We start from the raw sequence: 20038 nt of genomic DNA, 5'->3' as shown, positions 1-20038 counted from the left end.
AGTACTCTCTTGCTACTACTGCTGATTAGTCAGGGCCCCAGGGCTCTTTAGTAAAACGCGATGGATTCTGCCAAGACTGGATCCTTTCCTTCAAGAGAGCAGTTTCCCTTCTGGCCCAGGGTGAGTTTAGAAATGTTGTCCAGGAGCTAGGGCCTGAAATCAAGGCCTCAGCGCTGTGCCTGGTGCCCTATTCTACTGTTGCTACTCTGGTATACAAGTTGCAAGACAGAGTTCTCTTTACTCTTCCTTCTTCTCTCCTCAAGCAGAGTAAAGGAGTCTCTCCTGGAGCTGTGAGCTGCACTTCCCAGGGTTGGGAGATGAGTGATGCAAGCACTCCCTTGGCCACCCCAGCTAATGTCTCACTAGGTTGCATGTTCCCCAAGTCCACTGGCTCTGAGCCCAGGACAGGACAATAACTTGCCCAGGAACTGCAGCCGTTGTAGCCTAGACTGCCTTTCAAGTTTACTTGGGACACCAGAACACGTCAGCTCATGGTGGCAGGGCTTGCCAGAACTTAAGTTCTGACCACTGGGATAGATGTTTTGCCTCTGGCCAGGGATGGTCTAAATGCTCCCTTGGTGGGCAGAGTTCTGCTTTGTGTTGCTTTCTGCTGTGACAGGGCAGCACTGAGTTCCAGCACAAAGTCCCACAATCACTGTGCCCTCCCTCCGCTAAGCACACAGACTCTTTCTTCATGTCACTTGGAGGTTGGGGGGAGGGGTAGGTAGCAGCAGCAATTCAAGGCTGTCTTTCCTACCTCCTCAGTGCCTCCTTCCTTAATAAGATCTTAAATCAGGTGCTATGATCACTTACTTGATTTTCGGTTCGTATGAATGTGCTTTTTTGTGTGGATAGTTATTCAATTTGGTGTTCCTGCAGGGGTCATGATCACTGGAGGCTGCTATTCAGCCATCTTGCTTTATCTCCTCCTCAAAATTAATTTTTTTATTTTTTATATGACATGTCATGGTTTTACTATCTTCTATGGCAAAAATTATTTTGCAAATCTTTTAAAAAATTTCAAACATTTACGTTTTTATCAATATTTATGTTTTGTTAAGTTCCATTTATTTGATTATAAAACAGAATTCTCTTGCCAATATATTGAAAAGGAGTAAATGCCAGGTCATTAAATACACAAATCAACTGTGATATATGTATATTTCAGAAATCTGATTTCTGAAATCTGAAAGAAATCCTTAATAAATATTTATGGCTTTCCATGTGATTGGAGAGAATTCAGGTAGCACATTCATAATACCTTTCTTTATTTTCCAAGTATTTTTTAAATCAACATTTAGTTAAATTATTTATTCAACTATTTTAACTAAATACAAATTTTAATATAACACCAGGAAGTGGATTATATTTTTTACAATGCTAATCTATTCTTAAATACTACCTCATGTTTTTTGTTATATACCTAACTTTATTATGTACATATACATTTTTTGCTTGATGTCCTATCAGAACTGTAAAACTCTTTTCAGTCATATTTTCTCCCAAATGATCAAATTACTTTACTTAGTTTCTAAAGGTCGTCCTACATAATTCGTTCTCCTGCTTTGGCCAAGACCCAAAGTATTCATTCTGGGACTTTCTTTCAATATTTTTCTACATGACTCTTCTACTTTTTACTTCCCAGGTCTTCCTCTTTCTTAGTTTACTGCCCTCTTGTTGAGCATGCTTCCATCAGAACATATTTCCCTAGAGGAGAGTGACTTTGTTAAATGGCTGTAGATCTCTGGTGAATAATCAAGGGAAGTACTACTGTATATACTAGCTGTGTCATTGTAATGTCTTTCCCAAGGTGTCCTGGCCTCCCCTTCAATGGGCTCTGGGTCATAGATGATTTGCCTTGAGTTGATTGTTGACTAACCCCACCTCACAGTTTATGATTACCATTGCCACCATATCTCTCAAACACTACAGGTTATATATTAGCCAGTCTCTGTGTTTTCATTTCTCTTCTTTTTTTCTGCCTACTTTTTACTTTAAAATCCCTTCCTTCTCGTAATATATAATACATTTTCTTTGCTGTAATGATTTGAAAGTTAAAAGTTTATTTCACTAGTAGTCGGAATATATAATTCCACTACTATATATATTATAATATATAAGTATAATAATTATATATTATATATAATAATTATATATAATATATAATATATAATAATTATATATAATATATAATATATAATAATTATATATTATACATCAATTACATATAGATAATTTTATATATATAAAATTGTTTTCAAAAGAACAAAAATGTGATAAATAGATCACCAAACACATAGATATAGATAGATCAATAGATAATTTTTTCTTTTGAAAAACATTTATTAATTTATTATCTTTTTAGGATTTCCTTATGTGAATTGTATTTTCTGAATCTGTTTTATGTCTCTCTTTTTCTCATTCATCAATTTTCTTCTGTTTCATGTCTCTCTTTTTCTCATTCATCAATTTTCTTCTCTTCTGAATATAAAAAAAATCATTAGTTCACTTTCTATTTTGTTAATTCTAGTTTTGCAAGTATTTCACATCCTTTCTATAGCCTCCAGTATGGCTTTTAATTCCACAAATGTGTGTTTTTATTACTCTACAGCCTTTACCAATCATATATTATGTTTTTATTGGAAACCAGATTTAGTTTCATAAACGTGATGTCCCCTTTGATACTTAGGTGTAATTTCTGACTCCTGTATATTTTGATAGGTCTAGTACTTTTCTCTATCATTGTAAAAATTTTCTGCTCATTTTATTCTGGCCCCCTGGAGGAGAAAACCATGTGATGCAGTTTCTCATTGTTTGTGGTCCTGTTGGGAAGAAGCTTAACAGGTTTTTGCTAGGGCAGCAATCCACTCTGCAAGGTAACCCAGGTGAAACTTTTCTATTCCTCTAGCTGTTCCTTCAGGTGGAAACCCCATTACTAGATTTTCAGCTACTGCAGGTGTCCACTCTATGTGGAAGCTTCACCAACTTCATTCATATCTCCTACATCTGCTTTTTCTCTAATCTGCTCTTACCACTATGATTAGGTAAATTGACTTTTGCCATAATGTCCTTCATGAATGCCCATAAATGATGTTTTGCCAGAGTAAAGGGAATTTCTAGAAGATTCTCACTCCCCTTTTCAATTTCTATGCCTTTCATAGCTAACTGAAGTTTCTCCAAGTTTTGTCATGGAACTTATATTCATTTAACAATTATTTTTTGAGAGTTGAGGATACTATGATAGAAGCATATAAATCTTGAACCTCACAATTTATGTATCCTCTTATATACCTAATACGGAGAGGTCAGACTACAAACACATAAACGTGTAAATGTATTTGATGGCAGACAGAAATGTTAGATAGAAAAACAAAGCAAGGTCAAGTACAAAGGAGGAATCAAGTGGAACACGTTTTCTAGACTTTGTAATGATTTATATCCCCCATGAAAACACATTTTTGTCCATTTAATTTCTATTTTCTTTGGAATCTACGAACAGAAGAGAAGCATCAGGGTAGCAGGAAGAGTTCGATGCTTCTGCTATCCTCGCCAGCTTCACGTGGAAGTCTTCCTCTTTCTCCTCAGAGAACTCTCCTTAGAGTCCTAAGGACTTTCTAATCTATAACTCTGCTTGTGATTTTCTATTTCATTTGAGTTTTTTATTTTATTTATTTATTTACTTTAGACAGTTTCACCATTGTTGCCCAGGCTGGAGTGCAATGGCATGATCTCAGCTCACTGCAACCTCCGCCTCCTGGGTTCAAGTGATTCTCCTTCCTCAGCCTCCCGAATAGCTGGGATTACAGGCACGCATCACCACACCCACCTAACTTTTTGTTACTTTTAGTAGAGATGGGGTTTCACCATGTTGGCCAGGCTGATCTTGAACTCCTGACCTCAAGTTGTCCACCTGCCTTGGCCTCCCAAAGTGCTGGGATTACAGGTGTGAGCCACAGAGCCAGGCCTTCATTTGATTTTTTAACGCATTTTCCTGTTCTACATTTCTAGCTGTCTACATGTGACTACAACAATATATTATATGGACCTGAGACTCATCATGTCCAGGGAGAATGCATCTTCCTTTCAAAACCTAATTCCCTTCTGCATTTCACAGGGGTGAATGACATTGCAATGCCCAGAGTTTTTCAGATCTTAAATTAAACCCTGGGTCACCTTCAATTCCTCTTTCTTCTTTGCTTCCAAAATCAAATTTCTAATCTTTATCCATTTGAGATACAAGAAAAGTTTCAGCAATTCCTTTATTTCCTATCCCATAACTGCTGGTCAGTTTACCCCAACTATTCAACAACAGCTGATTAGATTTCCTGAGGACTCTTCTTTCTATGGAATCCATTCTTAGTAGTGTATATAGCATTATCAGCCTAAGACACATGTATAATATATCATAACATCACTGTCTAGCTGCAATGTTTTTACGTCAGGAAGTGAGTTAGATATTTTTTCTGTATTTAAGGTACATTTCATTGGCCATGCCTTATTTCAGCCTCTTTATATCTTTGAAAACATGAAATGAAATGACTTATAAAGTCAATAAGATGGTTTAACAGAACTAAAAATATGCAAGGACATAAAACTATAATTTTCAGCATTTAAAAAAATATTTAATTGTTATTCTTTAGACTTGGCTCTGTTCTCCTTCCTTCATGAGGACTATAATCATGCAAAAATTGAAGTTTATAGCTTCTATTGGCTTTGAGTTAAAGGAATGATATACAGTTCAAAACCATTTTCTTAGGAGAAAAATGATTGCATTTAGTTTATATTTGAATAATTTCAAATGGCTTATGTAATTCAACTCAACTATGTTGAAAGAGGGGCAAAGAAAGTACCTAGTATGAATTTTTGCCCAGAAAAAAAAGGTTTTGAGGAAATTGTGACCAACTGAAATATGAAAGAGAGAGACTATAATCATCATGTCTTCTATTTATGGTATTACCTGTATAGCTATAAATATGAAGTCTATTCTATCATTTTAACTACCATAGGAATGCAGATAGCTTTGCAGTGACAAGTGGTAACTCTTTAATAAGGTACAACATGCCTATACATCATTTGGACAGAAAGAATAATAATCTTTAAACAGTGAAATTCCACAAGCAGATAAGTAGGTTAAATGATCATGATCAGAGAGATACACAGGTCAGGCAAAGTGCACCTGCACACTAAATTTACTTGTCTTTTAGAGACAATTTGCAAAGAGAGGACCATTGAACTACCAAGGTAATTACCCAGGATATTGCCTTCGCTCTGCATTTAAAAAGATCGCATAATATTTAAGGATGACTTATGATTAGAATCTTATTCACTTTAAAAATCACCAATTCAGCCTAAGGCAGAAAATAGGAAATGAAATTTAAAAATAAGGAATGGTGTACAGTCCCATACTGGGTAAATGTTTATCATCTGGACGGCTGTTAGTTTCTGAAAGTCACGTGACAAGTTTTGAAAAGTCTATATGTAGAGTGCTAGTATCACACATGTAAAATCCCCCCGAAGCACATTTTGCTCCTAACATTACACCTTATTCTGCCAAGATTCTCAAAGGAAATCTATATCCTTTGTCTTCCCTGAGCCTATGCTGTAGAAATGGTGAAAGGAGAGCAAAAAAGGCAAGAGGTTACAGGAGAATGGCTTATCCCTCTAAAGATCTGGGGCAACTTGTCTGAAGTGTTTGTAAAATACAACTCTGGGAAAGTCATCCTTCAGCTTCTTTATTTCTCTTCTCATCATCACACAATCTTCTAATAAGCCTCCTCAACCAAGCAGACCCGATAGGATGAGTAACCCAAAGTGGGTACACCTTGTGCCAGGTTCCATAAAACAGTGTAAATTTTAAGTTTTTATGACAGTAACATCTTGTGACGTATGTTTTCAATACTCTGTCACTTAACAAGTGGCTTCATTTCTCTCACCCACACAAAAATGTAAACAAATATTATAGTTCTGGAGAAACTTCCCTGGCATTTCCTTTCTGCTCTTTCAACTGCAGTCCTGCCTCCATGTGCCAAAGGCAGACTGGTTTCAACAAAGCATCCTTGCAAATGCTCAGGCAAAACTATCAACAATGCTATTGTCTTCAGAAAATATGCAGAAAAAAGAGCTGACATTTGACATACAAGGTAAGCCCAACAAAGTATTCAGAAGATTATTCTTTCCTGCTATTATAATCCACTAACTTCTTGTTGTTAGTTCTTAATCCAGTATCATGTCTAGACTTTCTTCTATACCTCCAACAAAGCTTTGGGAAAAATGAAATTGTATCTTCACATGCTTCTACACCCTTCAGCTATTATTGCCGGCCAACATGTGGAAAGAGCACATTGTATTCTTTCTTTGGAGTTTGGACGTTTTGTCTTTCTAGGACATTGGCAATCTGCTATGAGTATAATAACAGACAAGAAACACAGGTACTTGAGATTCTTTTTTAGAAGATTAATTCAATCTTCTTTAGAAACAAGTACTAAGTAAACAGTAGAGGATATTGCTATAACTTCTGGAAAGTATTTGTGCAATATAACTAATACATAAATGATGATATTATGACTGTATCAAAAAGAGCATGTTTAAAAATTTTAAATGTGTCTAAACACACTCTAAATAAAGAAAATTAAATACTCTAAAACAAAAACTAATTCATTTAACTCAAAGCATTTGTTATTAGAACAGACAAGGTATTGAAGAAGTGAAGAGGAATTTAAATGTGAGGGTGAGAAGCAGTCCCCCTTACTTCCAAGTCCCCCACTCCAAATCAATTTACAACAGCCCTCAGGACAAGAAAGGAGTCTCACTGCCTTTTAAGTTAGGGCAGCATAGAATAAAAGACAAAGAAAGTTGATGCAGAATAATTTGCAATTTCCTGCAAAATGACTCCCATGAAGTTTAAAGTCATCCAGAACTGCAAAACTGATCCCACAGATCAAATAAATATGAGAACATTTCAATCTTTAACTAAACCATGTTGGCTTTTCATTCCAATAAGCAGCCAAATGGATGTTTGCAAGCTAGAGGAATTTTAAATAATTTTTCACGGGAGCGACTTTTTAAAATCTTCTTTTCTATAATGTTTTCATTAGCTTTTGAACTATAATAGCCTAAGAAAAAAAATCGAGAACCATAAAAGATATTTATAAATTTGTTAAAAATATATCTGAATACTTGTTATCTGTCTATATATTATTTCAATCCTAGTGAACGTAAAATGCTGTAGAGAGAAGATTAATAATCCCTATAGTGAACTGTGAACAATGCAACAATATATTGCTAAATATATTATGCTATATCAACTATAGTTATTCTTGGATGAGAAAAATAAAAGAGGCTGGAGAGCTGGAGAGCAAAGAGGTGAAAACTGGGCTGCCTTTGTGTGAAAACAGGTGAAGAGGAAGAAGAACACAGTACAGGTAGGCAAGTCACAGGTGAAGAGCGGAAGTTAATGAGTTGGATAGAGGTACCTGTATGTTTGGTGGGGAAGGCTTGGAAAAGATCAATTTTAAGCTATAGAATAGAGAAAGGGAATGGTGAATAGCCTTTACTGAGCACTTCTAGCTGCCATGCAGATACTACTTTAGATGTAACCTAGCATTTATTGTGCTCTTTCTGTGTACCAAGCACATACTCTGTTGATCAGTGTATTATAGCAAGGGAAATGAGGTTGAAAAATGATCAGATTATGGAGGTTCTTTAAAAATATTGGGCCATATCATGAATCACATAAAAATAACTTTCTCTTACCCGACTTCTGAGTCAGAATCATGCATTCCTTCATGGATGAGGTTATTCATTCCTTCAGTCATTCCTTCCATGGGCATAGAAGGAAAAATGACAAGTAGTTTCTGCCCTCAGGCTCTCCCTCCCTCCCCATTCAGTTAAATGAAGAAAACAGACAGGCAAACAGACATAAGCACAATGTGTTTAGGGCTATGTGAGAAGTATCTGAAGTCCTGTGATGTAGCTAGAGGAATTTTAAATAATTTGTATCAATTTGTTCAAATTGGGTAGATGATATAGTCATTGCAAGATTAAGAGATGAATCTGGATCATAAAGGCACTCTAAATTCCTGCATCTCACGTGGGAGTGTAAAACGTCTTGAGGTTTCTATACCAGAGGCATAGGGTGCCACATGAGATTAACTTATTCTCCTAACATATATTTGTTTAGCACCCATTCGGTGCCAATCACTGTTCTGGGCCCTCCCTACCCATGAGAAGCACTCAGATGCTGGGGCAGGAATCAGATGATAAATGTTCAACCAGTGAATAGATTATAACCTATAATAACAAGATAAATGTGATTTATATTTTTAGATTCACACTTTTAGCAAAGAAAAAATAATCAAGGCAAGAATGTTACTGGTATTGAATGCAAAGCATTACTTTTATATGAAAACAACCACAGGCATATCACAGAGCAGAATGCAAAATCTGCATGAATGTTTTGGATGAAATATAAGATTTTAAAATAATTTCACACTGATATCTGAATACCTCAGAATCCTGTTGGTTAAGTTCTCTCTTTTGGCTTTAAGGGATATATTGTTGAGTAAGTTGACATAGCCCTGATCAGAATTAATGTTGACATAGCCCTGATCAGAATTAATGAATTTATTTTCCCACTGTTTAGCTGGACCACCAGGTATCGTCACAGAATAGATATCTCTTAGATGACCTATAGAAAAAATTTATGAGAATTTCTTATATCTAAAAACATTTTCCTCCAAAAAATTATTTTACTCAAACCTACAGTTCTTATAGTAATATGATTCCCAAATAATGTTGGTGTTATTATCTTTACTACAGAGGATTCTTACTTTCCAAAGCCCAATCTAGCTTAAAATATATTCAAGCTTTATAAAAATTGAGTGATACCTCAGAGTTGCATTGTTTGTAAGTGTTCCTATGTACTTGATAACATGAATTAATATTTGAGATGTAGTACTCTTCTTGAAGAATACATATGTTAAGGTCATCATTCATTTTCTAGTAAATTTTCAAATAAAAATGCTTTATTGATAATTAAAAATTATATATCTCAATTTGTATTATAGCCTTTTCTATTTCAACTGTAACATGTCTATGGTCTCCGAAGGAGGTGAGGAGAATTGGGAATTAGGATGTGGGAGAGGGGATGGAGGAGACCCCTCATGGCTGGGAGACTGCCAGAAGAGACCTAGTGCAGCTGTCATTTAACACCTGTCCTCTTTTCAAAAGTAGGGGGTGGCATTCTTATAGAGAAACCAGAGAAATACGGATTAGAGAAAACTACTAAAAGATTGATAGTCTATTGTTTCTGATCTTTTGGGCACCAGAATAATTGCTAATAGGCCAATGTCATGTTTGGAGAAAATGTACATTATACACTGTCTTCTCCACCATATGATTCAATGATGTGTTGTTATAAATTGGAAACACAATCTGAAAGATAACCAAAAAAATTCTTAATTATGTTTACAAGCAACCAAAAAAATAAGAGTAATTATAAATACCACTGAAGAGAGATACTAATACGGAATGATTTTTAATGGATTGGAAAAAATAGCTTGAAATCAGATGTAAAATAATTATAGGAAGGAATCATCTGTTCATATTAACACACAGGGAGTTTAATAGTACCAAAGGCTCTGTCTGGTGTTAGAGATTGTGGGCAACAAACTTAGCAGGATTTAAAAAAATCTATTTCCAATAAAGGCAAAGACTTTAATGCACCTAGATTTTAGGCGGAATGCATAAAGAAAGAACGCACTTTTACTGCTTTGAGTTGCTCCATTTAGGCCTACTTGAGTGTTGTGTTCTGTTTTGGATATCATACATTTGAAAAGAAAGACAAACTGGAGTAAGTTCAAAGGAAAGCAAACTGAACTGATAAAAGGTTTGGAAATAAGACAGACCTGTGAACAATGGGCATGTTCAGGCTAGAGGAGAAACAATTGAAAGTGAGACATGTTAATTGTCTACAAGCATTTAGAAATATGTTATGGGAAGAGAAAGGATAAGTTATGTTAATGATTAGGAAAAGAATAAGAAACCATAAACTTACCATATTCATGGGAAGTGCTTGGAATAATTTATTTATTTATTTATTTTGCTCTCAAGGTAATTTATCTAACTTTCCAACTTGACATCACTCAAGTTCAAGTACATAGACACAAATGGATGTGCTTTTAGCCCTGAGGGTACAAAAATACCACAAATCAATGTTTGTGGGTAAAAGCTGATTGAAAAGAAATGTGTGTCCTTTACCTTTTGACACAAGTAGCCTGAAGTGATCTGTGTGACCCCAACGCCATTTAAGATACCTCAGAGTGACAGTAAGTTTTAGCTTATTAGGGAGAGTTAAGAAAGGAAAAAAGAATGATTTTCCCACAAAACATAGAGACAATTTGAAATTGGCTTAGTGTTTCTATAAAAAAGATTTTTACATACAGACGCTTCTAGAACATACTATCTGGCTGTGACCACTAAGTAAGCAACAATTCCCTTTAACCACGCAGCATTCCCTAATTTCCTTTTGCCTGCTTTCCATGACTTTCTTTCCCAGCAGGCATGTGGTGGTACAGGGGGCAGGAAACTGAGGGAGTATAAAATTTTTATAATTAAGGCTGGATTAGTAGTTAGAATGCCCAGCCATCCAAAGGCTGAGCAGCAGTTTTGATGTTTGAAAGAAGTGTGTAATGTTGGATTAAGCTACAAGTAACCAAGCATTTTTTTTTTCTCCAAGTAGGCTTTGATGTTGGGGGTCGAGTGGGCCCCTTGCCTCTCTGCAGTTGCCTCTGTGCATTTCTGATATGGTGCTCCGTGTTCTAATCCATTGTAGCAGAGTCCTTGAACCAAGAAAAACTGACACTCATTCTCATTAATGGGTTTGCCTGGATTGCTTTTTTTGTTATTTCTCACTGCTTTTTTTTTCTCACTTTCACATTTTCTAGTGACTTTGATTGATCTGATGTAATCTCTTTTTTCCACTTTTTTTTTTCACAAAGCATGAAAATTTCCCTGCCAGGTGGATATTCCCCAATTCTCACAACTCGGCTTACGATTTTTTTAAAAATGAGAGTGACTCTAAACGGTGAGAACTCATAACTCATTTGAATGAAAAGCAGTCGGGGGGTTGCCACACTTCATTGTACTTGATTGTTGACATTGGTGGCAGCTGTTACTGCCAATCTATCTTCAACCAACTGTGAACATATCAAGATCACACACACACACACACGTGTGCACAAACATAGTCCTCTTCCATTATGTTAATGGAATTTAGAGAATACCAGAGTATCTACCTGTCCTAAATTCTTTCTCCAACAACTTTTAGTGACATTCAAGTTGATTTTATTTTTCCTGTTATCATTGCCCATTCCTTTATCTTTATCTGTGGCATTGCAGCTACAAGCATATAAGATTCATCCAAATTAATAACAAAAATGAAGCAGACATAGCCATAAACTTTTAAAAGAGAAACCTAATAAAATCATTAATTCCAGGCTGATCATTTTTTTCTATTTACATAGGAGAAGTAGAAGTTTCTATTTTTTATCCTCCATTGGGTTGCTGTAACTTCAAATCCAAGAGGGTGATATATGGATCAAATTATGTTATTGGTTTCCACTTGACTAACAGACTCAGTGCATACACTGCACAGTCCATATTAAAATAGAGACGCATAGCAAATGAATCAAACTAATGCTAATAATCTGAATGTTAAGTTCTAATAGGCTTCAGTAACACATACTCTAGAGTCTGAAAACTTTCTAGTGTCTTACAAAGAAGATTAGTAGGCCGGGCGCGGTGGCTCACGCCTGTAATCCCAGCACTTTGGGAGGCCGAGGTGGGCGGATCACGAGGTTAAGAGATCGAGACCATCCTGGCTAATATGGTGAAACCCCATCTCTACTAAAAATACAAAAAAATTAGCCGGGCTTGGTGGCGGGCGCCTGTGGTCCCAGCTACTCCGGAGGCTGAGGCAGGAGAATGGCGGGAACCTGGGAGGCGGAGCTTGCAGTGAGCCGAGATCGCGCCACTGCACTCCAGGCTGGGTGGCAGAGCGAGACTTCGTCTCAAAAAAAAAAAAAAAAAAAAAAAAAAAAAACAAAGAAGATTAGTAATTTCCTCCTGCCCTGACCTACTGACAGAACTGCCATGAATACATTAGATCATTCTGTCAATTAAGGAGTGGAGTCCATTACACTGCCCTCCCCAAATAATTTCACAAACAATCTAAATGAAGATGGTAAAGAACCATCATTAATGCATAAACCATTTCTGTGTGACCTCTACTCTGAACTCTTTCTATATCTGAAAGAGGTGAGTCTCTTCCATGGAATAATAAATACTAAATAATACATGTACATGTAAAATGTGCATTCTCAAGAGAAGTGTGATAAGCCAAACACAAACCACTTATATGCATTGAGATCACTGTCAATACATGAGTTTTATTGTTATATGGCGGAGAAAGGAAGAGAGGAAGAAAGACAGAGTTCATCCTTCCAGTAAGAATATAGGAAACTCACTGATTTTCAGATATTTTAGCTACTTTACATGTGCAATAATGCTAATACTGTTGAAAAGTAGTCTATGAGCTAAGATTAAATTTTGTAAGTTTTAAACTTTAAAAAATACCCTTTCATCCACTATCATACGACTTTAGAGAAGTTTAAAGGCTGCAAAATAGGGGAAAAAATTTAGTACTGCTTTCTTGCCTTTTTCCAATCTGTAATTTTTGAAAAGAGCTATGAAAAATAAGTAACCAAATGGCAAAAACAATAAAAACAATAACAATATTTCACTACCACACAGTATTTTCCCTATCCAATCAACAGGGAAATTTTCAGTCAAACCAGAAATGTTTATGTTTGTTAAATATAACTACTTCTCATGATAAATACCATATTATAAGCCACATCATAAGTCACCTTACTCCCTTCTTTTTTCTAAATGTACCAAATGATAAATAAACCAGATAGGCTTAAATATGGATGTGTACATATACCCTTCAGGGCTGCCCAGGTTTTGTAAAAGAGCTTCTGAGACTCTTCCGTAAGTTACAAAACCAGTAGAGAAAGTGAGTAATAAATCAACTAAAGACTGACAGGAAACATTTTACCATCTTTTTAGCAATTATTATTTCTCCTTTGTCTCTTTTCTAATATTCTTTCTATCTGTCTTATAGAAATCATTTTAGAGATGCTAGCAACGATGAAAATTGAACATGATCTGGTTTGTACATAAAAATTGTTTTTGAAGACAAATTAACAGTAATTGAAATGCTCAGCCTTAACCATTCAAACTTAAAATTAATAAATATTCAAAACACAGTTAAAGAATATTGAAAAATGTTTAGTTCTTGTAAATTCTAATCCTCAATTTTTTTGATAGTCATTTTTCTTATATTTCCATGAATTCAACATTAATATGTAACTAACCATGATTTAAAGTAAAATTTAGAAAAAAATGACATGCATTATATTGTCTAATTCCATATGCATAATCTTACACTTATAAGCAATACATTTACTTACTTTTTTCATGCATTAAGGCCTCAGCTTTACATGAGATGAATCAACACAATAACTAGCAGAGGTAGACAAACGGTATGATTTGATTTCCTGTTTTCATTCTTAATCTATTCAACAAATATGCATCAAAACCTATTGTATGTGACACTGAATGACTATGGGAAAGACAATAATGAATGGGCATAGCTCTTCATCCCCTGGACTTGGCTATTACATAGTACATTTTGTATCTTATGGTTCAAAATTCAGGAAAGTTATGAAATTTGAGATTGGACAACCGAAGTCAATATGTTCACATCAACTAAGCTCAAAACATAGAAGATACATATTTTCTCTTTCAACTGAGATAATGTCATACCTTCTTCAGGGAAGAACCAGATCAGTGTTTCAGAAGCTATGAAATGAGCTCAAAAGCAAACAAAGGATATGTGTCCCACCATGCCCACAAAGAAAATTCCCAGAAAGGGTGAGGTGCCCAGCATAGCCCAGACGCAGTAGGTATCTGAGTAGGACTGCTCTCCTTTATTCGGTAACCCAAGTGTAATTCTCGCTACAGAAATATAAGGCCACTCTGGCATCCTGTCTTACCTGCGGGAAAGAAGGAATGTTATAGAATTACTGGTAAACAAGAACTATAGTATTGGTGTGAGAAACAAAACAATGAAAAGTTAATACAGGGATTCACCAAATGAACAATAAGAGGATAAAAGACATAAAGAAACATTGAGTATTTTCTGCCAAAGATTTAAAGATGCAGATTGCCGCATTAAAGTAAGATAGCTTAGTCCCTTGCATTCGTTTAGTAACTCTTGGATTTCAAGCTATTATCCAGTATTATAAAAATAACTCTTTCCCTCTTTTCTCAATGCCAAAGATCTGCCTGCCTTCTTTAAAGAAAATGAAGTTACAGACCATCAAGGGATTCTATCGTTTTCCACTATCCTGGTTCAAAGCAGTTCCATTAGCAAAATTATCATAGCAATGTGTTTTTATATTCTGCTTTTATCAGAGAAGCCTATTTTTAACTCTGTGTTTTGTTTTCATGTTCACTTCTTAAGTTTAATTAATTATTAATTATTTGTAATTTACTACTCCATAATTAAACTAATGACTCAGGTTCACTGTTTTATTTATTCTGTAGATAGCAAAAATAATGCTGATTCTACTCATCTCTGCTTGGCTACTTTTGACTTCCCATGACCACCTACAGTTCATGTGCATATAGTATATAGAAAAATATTTTTACATGGCATAAATGAAAATAGAGGCATAGCCCTTGATTATTCTTATTTTGACATATTTTTATGTTCTGTCATCTAAAAGACTGGTAAGGAACAATGAAAATGAAACTATAAAAAATATTTAGAAAGATAGGTGAATTTAATGAAAGTCTGGAAAGTGTAAGCTACAATATATTTTAAAATGTTTTATCAAAAAATGTAAGTTGCTTTACCCAAAAGTGCCTTATCAACACCTTTTAAAAGAGCTGAATTAGGACAGTGGTAAGTAATTGCCGTAACGATAACTTCCCAATAATACCAAAATACTTTCTATTATCACTCAAAAGCAAAAGTGAAACATATATTCATTTTTAAGTGCTTAATTACATTTCAATACTTCAAAAAGTAGTGCTTTGTCTTTGAAATTCATGCTGATTTGATACAGACCAGGAGAAAAATAATTGGAAGAATCAACTTCCCAATTAAAATATATGAGGGTCTACATTTTACAAAGTAAAGGTTTAAAAATCCTATTTTCAAAAATACTAATTTTTTAAAATGTATTTCAGAGCCATTTAAGCATTTAAACACTTGGGACCCTTTTTCCTGTTAGAGTAATAAATTTATTGGTAAGGCATGTAAGTGTTTAAAACATCAAGTGTTTTAAGTTTATACGTGTTAATGTTAACATGTAAATGAAAATGTTAAGGTAATTTAATTAAGTTTAGAAATGTAACTGATTATTTAAAGCAGAATTTAGTGTTTTCAACTTGGGTTAGTCAGGTTTTATTCAGAGTCTCCTGAAAGATAACTGTCCTACTTTTACATAAAACGTGGAAATTTTTAAATAGAATAAGAAGATTTGGAAATTTGAATTTAAGGGCTTAAGTAAAAGTGGATATAAAACACATTTAAGTAATTTCAAAATAGGGATTTTTTTCTCCTACTCAATAAAGTGCCTGGGTATATTAGATAAACTGTTCTAAAAATGAGAAAACATTGAATGTAAACTTTTTTCTTTTGATCCACTTAGTAATTTTTGAACTTGCCTCCTCAGTGAGGCCTCCCTGACCATCCAGCAAAGTAAGCCATTTTCTCTACTGTATTTCTGTATTACTTGTGATAGCATCTGAAACAGTACAAAGGTTAAGAGCACAAGTTTTGAATTGAGACCACCTACTAATAAGTCCTGGATGTGCCACTTACTAGCTATGTGATCTTGGACAAATTATTCAACTTCTCTAAGCCATTGTTTCCTTAGATAAAAGATGGGTATAATAATGCCAACCTTTAAAAAAAACAATGCAGGCAAACTGTTCAGTTTAATGATCGATATTGCTTTGACTTCTTGGCATTGTGGTTGTGCCTATTTATAAGAGATAAATTCTGATTTTCAGCATGTCTGCTTTATGTTAACAATAATAATAGATAATGTTTTATAGTGCTTATTTTGTGCCAGCCAATTTTCTAAGCAATTGGTGTACATTACTTCATTTAATTCTCACAACAATCCTAGGAGATGAGTTCATAATTCCCATTTTACAGGAGAAGAAACAAAGGCCCCAGAAATGTTAAGTAACTGGTCCAAGAACGCACAGCTTGAAATTAGCAGAGCAGGAACTTGAACCCAGGCAGTCTGCTTCCAGGGTCCACGCTTTTAACCACTACAATATACTGGTTATAATTTAACAAGATTACTTGTCAGTTCCTTGTGATAAATACTAGGAACCTCAAAATTGGCTAACATGGAATTATTGTTAAGTAGCTCACAGTATAGCAAGATAGACAAGCATTTATATATAATTATGTTAAAATGCCAGCAAAGGCCAGTTTTAGATTAATTTTCTTTCTCCCTCTTTCTACTACTCACTTCAAATGTCAACTCGAGTCTCTGATCCACTGGGCTAGGATTACTTTCACCATATCCTTCAGCAATGACTATATGCAAAAGCAGATTAAGCACTTGATGGTTTTCATTCAAGAAACTCATAAGAGAAAGTTCTGGCCAGGGATGGCATTACCACAGACCTACTGAAGTAAATGCCCAGAGACTCAGTCTTCCTGTAAAAGATACACTAGGACACAGACTCTGCTGAGTAGATTAGTCCTCCAGAGTTTCCACCAATTGTTGGAGTCCCTAAATAAAGATTGCTTGTGTCAGAAAGAATAGGGCCTCTGTCTGATAGAGTCAGAAAAATAAATAAATAAATAAATAGCAATTTCTAAGTCCAAAACTCCACTAACACCACTACCAAAAAATAAAAACAAAAAACTATGGGACTTTCTAAATTGATCTAGAGATATGCTTATCTGAGGAAATGTTGATTTCCACTATGGTAGAAAACCACAGGACACATAACCCATCAGATGAGACCAGAAGCGCTGGGAGACTCATATGTCTAGTTGTTCTTTGGCTAATGTTAATGGTAAGATTTTGGACTAAGTTTATGGGAGGTGGAACTGATTACATTACCGGGCTACTCAGATACAAATATATCAGATATTACATAAACTGTTAGTGATATGCCCTCCTTCTTCTCCGTGCTTTGGTGCTGCTCTATAGATCTCAATGGAATAGACATTATTAGCCTCACTGTTAACTTCCGGAGAAACTTCTAAGTTAAACGCTCAGAAATCTTCCTTCAGCTATTTCAAAAGGAATCCAGTTTCTGATTGATTCTGAAAAAAAGTGGATGCGGGAAATGGATGCAGTTGCATGAACCTCACTGAGACATACACTCTTTGCCTGCTTCTAGTTATCTAAGACAGATGGTGATATGTATGAAATTATCATTCCTTTGTGTCTAAGTTTTGCTATCCATATTGGACATGTAGTCATTCTTCTAGAATTAGTAGCTTCATTCTTGTTACCTAAGTGGCTGCTTTCATTTTTCATATCTATATGGGCTTAGAAGTTTTCCCAAGTGTTTGGGTTATCTCTTGTTACACAACAATTTACCTTCAAATTTAGTTTAGTGGCTTAATGTAAAACTTTTTTTTTAATCTCTCGTAATTCTATAGATTAATTGAGCTCAACTAAGCAATTTTTTCCTGTTGGGCTCTCTGGAGTTTCTCAAGCAATTGCAGTCAGATAGTAGTGTGACTAAAGTTATTAGAGACACTCAAATGAGTTGCCAGACACAGGGTGACTAAGCCTCTCTCCTCATCTATAGTGTCAAGTCATTCTTCTCCATGTGATCCCTCTTCTTATGTGAAGACTTATTGCTCTCCCATAGTACAAAAGCCAAACCCTCTGGCCTTCTTAAGGCTTGGGAGTGAAACTGAGTCAGTGTCACTTCCACTACCACCTAATGTATTGGTTAAGCAGCCCATGGCCAACCCAGATTTAATGAGTAATGAGTGGGATGAATTTCTCCTTATGGGAAATATGACAAAGAATTTGTGACCATCTTTTATCGCTTTGGCCACAAATTATTTACATTCCTCCCACTTGCAGAATATATACACTCCCTTCACAAGGTCACCAAAAGTCTCATTCCGTCGCAGAATCAGACTGAAGTCTAAGATTACTTCATTTAAATAAGATTCACATGTCATTGAAAGTCCTTATGTGTATCCCTCTCAGGCTAAAGACATGCACACTAAGAAGAAAAGTTGTCAATCCCACCTCCCCACATGTCAAATATACAATGGGCACACATGGTCCAGTGAAGCTGCAATCAACACTGTCATTAAAAGTAGAGGTGGGGGGTAACTGGTCTATGAAAATTCTGAAATTAAGCAAATGTTGCCAGTTCCTTGAGCAGAACCCATTTCCTACTCTTGATGATGGTTCTCACTGATTTTTAGTGCCACTCTCTTGTTTTTGGTTCCGCCCATCAGTGTTCACTTTGATAAGCAGTGGCCCATGTTTGCAATAGAGTAGCTTTTTCTGTTTCTTACCTGTAAAAATTTGGGGCCACATAGTGTCTCTTTGTTTTGAATTTCATCTATTTCTTTTGGTTCAAGATGGTATAATTGCTTTAAATATACTGTGGGCTTCCTGTGTGTAAAATTATAGTCTAATCCATCAAACAAATGACAAAACCAAAAATCTCTTCAAGAGGCTCCTTTTTCTCTTTGGGATGAGAGTCAACGTGCTGTGGGAAAACATATCTAAGATCCTTAGAAACCTAATTTTCTACCATAGAAATTTAAGAGGCACGTACTTAAGATTCTTAGAAGGCTTTTTGGCTATCTCAGGGTTTGGCAAACCATGGCCCATAGACCTAATCTAACCCACTGCCTGTTTTTGTTAGGCCTGTAAGTTAAGAATATTATTTTTTACATTTTGAAAGGATTGTAAAACACAAATAATAGTACACTGAAAACAACAAAATATTGTTGAAATAAATTAAAGAATTCCTAAATAAATGGAACAACATCCCATGTTCATGGATTAGAAAACTTAAAATTGTTCAGATGGTAACACTACACAAAGCAATCCACAAATTTAATATACAATCTTAATCAAAATCCCAGTATCCTTTGTGGCAAAAATTGGAAGACTGATCCTAAAATGTATGTGGAATTGTAAGAATCACAAATAGCCTAAACAATCTTTAAAAAGGAGCACAAAGTTGGAGACTCCACACTTTCCAATTTCAAACATACCATAAACCTACAGTAATAAAAACATTGTTATACTGGCATAAGGATAGACATATAAATCATTGGAAGTAAACTGAAACAAGTCCAGAAATAAACCCATACATCTATGGTCAATTGATTTTAAACAAGAGTTCTAACACTATTCAATCTGGGGAGGAGGCCATGGTGCTGAGACAACTCGATAGCCACACACAAAAAATTAAAGTTGGATTCCTATCTCATAGTATCCATGAAAATTGACCCAAAATGAATCAAAGACACAATATAAGCTAAAATTTTTAAAGTATTAGAAGAAAACAAAGGAGTAATCTTCATGACGTTGGATTTGGCAGTGGTTTCTTAAATATGATGTCAAAAGGACAGGCAATAAAAGAAAACACAGAAAAATTATACTTCATACAAATTTAAAACTTCTGTGCACATAAATTATACTTCACAGAATGTAAAACTTTTATGTATCAAAAGACATTATCAAAAGAGAAAAAGGATAACCCACAGAAGGAGAGAAAATATTTTCAAATAATATATCTAACAAGGGTTTAATATCTAGAATATATTTAAAATAAAACTCTTACAATTAAATGACAAAAATGCAAACAACCTAATTTTGAAAATGAATAAAGGATTTGAATAGACATTTTACTAAAGAACATATACAAATATCCAACAAGTACATGA

The sequence above is a fragment of the Gorilla gorilla genome, chromosome 3 (genome assembly GCF_029281585.2).
Source record: "Gorilla gorilla gorilla isolate KB3781 chromosome 3, NHGRI_mGorGor1-v2.1_pri, whole genome shotgun sequence".
In the NCBI taxonomy this organism is placed as follows: Eukaryota; Metazoa; Chordata; class Mammalia; order Primates; family Hominidae; genus Gorilla; species Gorilla gorilla.
Note: the sequence above shows the minus strand (reverse complement) of the source record.